At 44.7% G+C, this 6148-nt stretch overlaps 1 non-coding gene across 1 annotated transcript; it reads right to left on the bottom strand.

Moving 5' to 3' along the window:
* Positions 1-1360: 1360 nt before the first annotated feature.
* Positions 1361-1432, bottom strand: trnap-ugg. The gene has a single exon. It is a non-coding gene; the product is annotated as a tRNA-Pro (tRNA).
* Positions 1433-6148: the final 4716 nt, after the last annotated feature.

Below are 6148 nucleotides of genomic sequence, written 5' to 3' on the forward strand. Positions count from 1 at the left end.
CCTGATACCCTGGGCTGGTGCTCCTGTTAGCAAAAAAGTGCAACGGCCTGGGGTATATGCAGGGCAGCGATCCTCTTCCATCCTTGGCTGCGCATGCGCAGTACAGAGAAAAGCCGCGCTCCAACAAAAAGTTTGGCTTTTTAACTCTACTGTGCATGTGTGGGCCCCAGGATCTCAGCGAAATCATTTTCTGCTAACAGGAGCACCAGCCTGGGGCATCAAGTAAGCGATCTAAAAGGGTGCCTAATCACCCCCAGTTAATCCACTTTTTCTTCTATTTTAATACATTGCTGGCATTTAGCAGCAGCAGCTTCAGTCCCTTCTGACTATACACTATAAGATTTGCTCAGCAGGGTCGAACTGGGCTACTGCTCCACCGGCCGCTGGTGTCCTCCCCTAATGCGTGTCCTCCCCTAATGCGTGTCCTCCCCTGTGGGCCCTGCACCCCCCCAGTCCGACCTTGCCGCTCAGCAAACAAGCAAATCCCAAGGGCCAAATGACTGAATTACAATGGCAGGAATAGGAGCCATTGGAGTGGGGCCCACATCAATGAGCCGATATGGGTTCTGATCCAAATCAATTTTACACCTGAATTGGTCAGGTAGGCCTATCGGGGTCCTCATGCACGGCAAGTAAGCCGCCAATTTAGGTCCTTAAATGAGAAGGAAAGGTCTAATCACTAGGGAATGCAACCAGCCAGTGATTGTAATCACTTACCTGATACCCCTTGTTTAAGTACGGATTTTCATGCGCAAGAAAAATATTTACAATCCCTTTAAAGGGGTAGTTCAACAATGCAAGAGCGTGCACTAGCAGGAGGTTTTGTAGGATCCTACACAATCTGATCCCTGCAGCTGTAATATAATGTCGGATCAGATAAAGTCAGATGGAGAGTTTTGTTGCTGCAATTCAATGTGAAAAAAGTCACTCCGATAAAATTTAGCTTTATCATTTTGTATGCAGATGCAGCATGGTGCGTTCTCATCAGACAGGTGTGTCGCATCGGATGGCAAAAGTTACATGTACTTTACACATCAGATTTTTCAGCCCCATTATATTTTGACTGATGCTACTTCATCTGACTTGTTGGATGCATTCTGTCGATGAGACACCATCCAACAAAAGCGCTTGTGGAGTTTAGCCCTAATGGTGTTTATCTGTATTTCCATAAACATTATTCACACCTTGAAAGAACCTGAAGCTTTGTATAGCGATTGCTGATTCTAAACTGGCTCAGAGGGAACAGGATTCAATTGCAGTGAGTCATGTCTGACGGTGGTTCCTGGAGTAACATGAGAGCAGCACAGACTAAGAGGCCTCTGCTATATTTAGCTCTGGGAAGAAAAAAAAAATTAAAACAGGGCTCGTCCGGGATTTGAACCCGGGACCTCTCGCACCCAAAGCGAGAATCATACCCCTAGACCAACGAGCCAGCTGGTAAAATGCTTCAGGCTTACATTTAAGAGCCCATATTCTTATACTACAAAGATTTTTGTCTGTTAATCAAATATACAATATAATCTGGGAATTTTCCATTATATTCCTTTTATGTACAGTGCTCTCAGCAAAGGTATTCCCTGTATTCTCAGCACCTTCATGACTGTATAGTGAGACACTGTCTGCGGGGGTGGGGGGATAATGCATTAAAGTGGAGTTAAATCATCGAACACCAAGTTCAAAAACATCAACTTGAACTACAGTTTTTTGGGGTTTTTTTTTTTTAAGCTTTTTAAACAAAATTGTTTCTTCTTTAACCTAACAAAGTTGCAGTTATGCCTGGCACCTAGAGTTGAATAATAAATATTTTTCATGCACAGGAAGGTGGGAAAGATACCCTTTTCAGAAATCTGTATGATGCAGTAGGGGCAGGGGGGGTACATGCACTGGGGGCTTGTTTTTTTGGGGGGACAGTTTTGTTTAGTTTTGTTAAAGAGTTGGGTTTTAGCATCAAACTGTAAAAAACATCTGTACAAAGGCTGCAGTCATTCAAAGTGATTAACTAGCATTAAGTGATATCACTTCCATACCTGCACCTCACAAGTTCTACATTTACTTTCATTGGGAACCTTCCCTTGTAATAATTCCAGTAATATTTGTAATGCCAAAAACGCTACCTTTAAGGACAGCTTGTTATTTTTGGGATCATCCTTCTTGGCACAAGAACACACGTCTCTCTGTCCATACAACACCTGGAAGAAAACAAAAAATTGACATTGATCAGTTTTGCATGTGCTTGAGTAGATTATTGGCAAATTTGAACCCATCAGGACCTCCAGTTAAAGGAGACATATTGGATAAATGGAAAAAACGCTAATTTTGTAGGCAATTATGAATAATATACGGTGCTGGTTTCACTTTGTGCTAAAAATTAATCCTCTCTGTAAAAATGGCCCCTTTATTAGAGCTCCCTATAGATCGTATCACTTCTCTGGCTAGTGTGAAATGAAGAGTGGGCGTGTCCTAACGGTCCCTGCCAGAAGCACAGTAGGAGGGGGAGAGCCAATCACAGCCCTGCACTCACACAAGCACAGACAGGCTTCAGTTCCCTATCAGGTCAGCCTAGCTGCTGATTGGTTCCTATCCTACAGTGCAGTGTACTGAGTGCCGCTGGCTCCCCAGCTTATCCAGAGTATTCAGCCAGCAGGGAGTGGAACAGATGGGCGGGGCTAGTAGGGTTTTTGTGTAATTTCTCAACAAATCAGTCAGAAACACAACTTTTTAAAGCCCAATCCTTCTATATCTAGAGGAGTATAATTCACTGGTACATTCATCATTTTTATAGGATATGTCTCCTTTAAAACTATGGGGCAACAATTAAAAATCCATGGGGGTTACAAGTCATAAATATTCCCCACTGTGAGATGCAGGGTTTTCACAAGATGAAATACCACAGCAGCAATGTGCTACCACTGAAGGGGTTAACCTTGGCAATTTGGCAAAGGAGCAGAGGAATGTTTAGTTAGAGACCACAAGGTGATGTTATAAACTGGACTTGACTGGACTCCTTGCAAGACTCCCTGGGGCCAAGCCAATTGTTCAGGCAATCAATTACAACTTACTGCCCCTTGAAGTAATGATCAAAGGGGACTGTGAAGGCCAAGGTAGGCACACAGGGGATTGTTGGGCACATGTTGCATTTTCTGGTGCATAGGGGAATGATTTTGGCCAGAAAATGCTCAAAGTGATCGATGCACACACATGTGGGGCAGAAAGGGGGTCAAATCTGCATTTTTTTCTCAGCTGGCCTTTGAATGGGGAACATGCACAAGCCATTAACCCTTATGTGTCATCCTGTGATCTGTGTAATTACAGAAATATATCGATATGGCCTCACATTTAGTGGCTGCAAACTTATAACTGTATATATATGTTATGAGGGGATCAAATGTTTCCAACTGACCCAAACTGGGCAGCTCTATACCCACCAGCCAGTAGGAATGGGGAACTGGATTATCTGACAACCCTCATGTTTGGTATCAATCCAACCAAAAATTGCAAAAAGAAAATGCCATTATTGTGATCATGATATACACCCAAATGAAGTTACTTATGCCATATTCAGTGGCTCAGGGCTTTGATGTTGCTCCCAGTGGCCTCAAAGTAGGTGCCCACTTTTACATTTCTGGCTTGGGGGCAAATTTTGGAAGCACAGAGACATGGTTTTACTCCAAGCAGAGCCTCCTGTAGGCTAGCAATCCACAAGGGGCTACCAAATAGCCAATCACAGTCCTTATTTGGCATCCCCAAAGAATTTCTTGCTTGTGTGGCTCACGGATAAAAAAGGTTGGGGATGTCTGTTCAAGACTGGCTCTTTATGACAGGTGATAAAGCTCATACATAGGAAATGAAAGGGAAAGCACAGGGTATTGAAAGGCTTATTACATAACAGCATTTTTTCCACTGGGCCCCAAGTGCCCCATGTTTGTAGGCAATAACAGGAATAGCATTTGCTTGTGACTGTGTACACGGGGTGGTTTTTAGCCAGTGAATGCAAACTTTCTGGCTAATAGGCATGAACAGTTTGACTTAGGTTTATGGCACACATGACATTATACCCACTTGCATTTTTCAGCAGGAGGAGCAGAAGCTAGTTTTGATCTGCCCACTTCAAGGTGTGGTTATGTGCAAAAAATAGTCATAAAAGTTATAATATTAAGCTCTAAACTGAATTTAGACAAGTGGGGCAAAATATATTTTCTGTGCAGAATACTGACTCCTGTCTGTCAGCCATGTTATGTGTAATGGAGGGGCTTAACCCCAACTTCAGCCAGTCACCTACTGAACTGGAAAGATACTGAAAACCATAAGCTCTAGCATTGTGACTGGCGAATATTTACCTTCCTAATCCCATTGGGTACATCAGTCATTTTCCCAATAATATTTTCACCTCTATAGTCCCGTTGAGCAATAAAAATTCTAACAGATCCTGTAACTAGGGTTGCCACCTTTTCTGAAAAAATACAGGCCTTCCTATTTTTTTCAACAATTTTTCTATTGATAACATTTACACCAGGGATCTTTTTTTACCGGCCAGGTGGCAACCCTACATATAACCCTCATTAGGTACACAGCTGCCAGGCGGCAACCCTACATGTAACCCTCATTATGTACACAGCTGCCAGGCGGCAACCCTACATGTAACCTTCATTAGGTACACAGCTGCCAGGCGGCAACCCTACATGTAACCTTCATTAGGTACACAGCTGCCAGGCGGCAACCCTACATGTAACCTTCATTAGGTACACAGCTGCCAGGCGGCAACCCTACATGTAACCTTCATTAGGTACACAGCTGCCAGGCGGCAACCCTACATGTAACCTTCATTAGGTACACAGCTGCCAGGCGGCAACCCTACATGTAACCTTCATTAGGTACACAGCTGCCAGGCGGCAACCCTACATGTAACCTTCATTAGGTACACAGCTGCCAGGCGGCAACCCTACATGTAACCTTCATTAGGTACACAGCTGCCAGGCGGCAACCCTACATGTAACCCTCATTAGGTACACAGCTGCCAGGCGGCAACCCTACATGTAACCTTCATTAGGTACACAGCTGCCAGGCGGCAACCCTACATGTAACCCTCATTAGGTACACAGCTGCCAGGCGGCAACCCTACATGTAACCCTCATTAGGTACACAGCTGCCAGGCGGCAACCCTACATGTAACCCTCATTAGGTACACAGCTGCCAGGCGGCAACCCTACATGTAACCCTCATTAGGTACACAGCTGCCAGGCGGCAACCCTACATGTAACCCTCATTAGGTACACAGCTGCCAGGCGGCAACCCTACATGTAACCCTCATTAGGTACACAGCTGCCAGGCGGCAACCCTACATGTAACCCTCATTAGGTACACAGCTGCCAGGCGGCAACCCTACATGTAACCTTCATTAGGTACACAGCTGCCAGGCGGCAACCCTACATGTAACCTTCATTAGGTACACAGCTGCCAGGCGGCAACCCTACATGTAACCCTCATTAGGTACACAGCTGCCAGGCTGGTGGTTATTCTTGTTGCCCTGTAGCTGCTGTGTGCTACTGCTCTCATTACTCTCCAGCAATAAAAACCTCTAATGCAGGTTTGCTGACTTTTCATGTACCACTTTGAGTTACAGAATCAGGTCTAGGGCCCTGTTTGCTCATAACAAGGCCACATACATATAAAAATGCACAGGCCCAGGGTACAGCAGTACTGAGTATGGCACCGCCAGGCAAGATGGTAGCGCACTACAGGCTTAATGTACCCCTTTGTGTATTTTTTAATTTTTGAAAACAAAGCACCAGTCTAGAGTAGTAAAGAGAGTCTCTGGGGAGTGCCTGCCAAATTGGTAACCCCGCCCCCCATGTCCTGCGCATTTACTTCCCCTTGAAGTCAAATTTTCAAAGATCAGAAAAAAATACTTTTTACCCCAAATCTAGCCCCAAGGGATATTTAGTTTTGCGTTTTAAGAGGTAAGAAAACAAATGCGTATTCCCCCCAAATCTTATCTAACTGGCCCTTAAGCTGGGTCGTTTCCCACAGTGGAAGGTTGGGAGTTGCAGTCCCAGCAGCAGCTATAAAGCTTTACGTCTCAGTGCCGACATACTGGGAATTGTAAACAGAAAGCCGGTCTTATACACTGCCATACTCTCACTCCCTTTCC

This window comes from Xenopus tropicalis, chromosome 3 (genome assembly GCF_000004195.4).
Source record: "Xenopus tropicalis strain Nigerian chromosome 3, UCB_Xtro_10.0, whole genome shotgun sequence".
NCBI classification, from domain to species: Eukaryota; Metazoa; Chordata; class Amphibia; order Anura; family Pipidae; genus Xenopus; species Xenopus tropicalis.